The sequence below is a fragment of the Habropoda laboriosa genome, unplaced genomic scaffold (genome assembly GCF_001263275.1).
Source record: "Habropoda laboriosa isolate 0110345459 unplaced genomic scaffold, ASM126327v1 scaffold89, whole genome shotgun sequence".
In the NCBI taxonomy this organism is placed as follows: Eukaryota; Metazoa; Arthropoda; class Insecta; order Hymenoptera; family Apidae; genus Habropoda; species Habropoda laboriosa.
Window position 1 is genome coordinate 2,703,911 of NW_017100263.1, and position 621 is coordinate 2,704,531.

At 37.0% G+C, this 621-nt stretch overlaps 1 protein-coding gene across 1 annotated transcript in view; it reads left to right on the forward strand.

Annotated features, from left to right (window-relative positions):
* Window positions 1-621, forward strand: part of LOC108573036 (patj homolog) — a 102,049-nt gene that overhangs the window by 406 nt on the left and 101,022 nt on the right. The window lies entirely within an intron of this gene.

A 621-nucleotide genomic window follows, 5' to 3' on the forward strand; every position in this document is an offset into this window, starting at 1 on the left:
AGGTCCGTGTTTTCTGAGCGTCGTTCGCAAAAGTACGCGTGCAACGGTCTCGTTAAGAGTCAAGATGCGTCGCTTGTTTATCCCCCCCGCGAAGCAGGCCCGGGAAAGACCCAAAGGGGCGTCACCTCTACCGCGCGCGCTGGGTCCGGCCTCAAGTGGCTCGCTTCACCGTCTTCGGGACGGATTTTCATTCGAACCTAAACGTGTGCAGACGTGTGCAATGACAGTGTTAGACAGAATGCTTATTTTTCATAAGATGTCAGCAAATAGTTCCATGTATATCGTGGGTTTACTGGTAAAACACATTTTACTTTATGGTGAAAAAACATAAAAATGACCTTTTTCATACTGGTAATACACGTTCAATCGTAACATAAAGAAATGAAGGATTTTTGTACTAAATGAAATTATTAATTCTAGATCTATGTTATCTTATCCCTTTGTACTCGATTAATATTTCAACATTTTCTTCCATCAACGTGATAATTATAAATCTAATTTGCTATAGAAAACGTATGATTATTTTTCTGCCGAGAAAATGAAATATTAAATTTTATCATTCATACGTAAATTTATTTGCAAAATTTATTGAATTTTACATTTTATAGTTTTTTAAAGTGT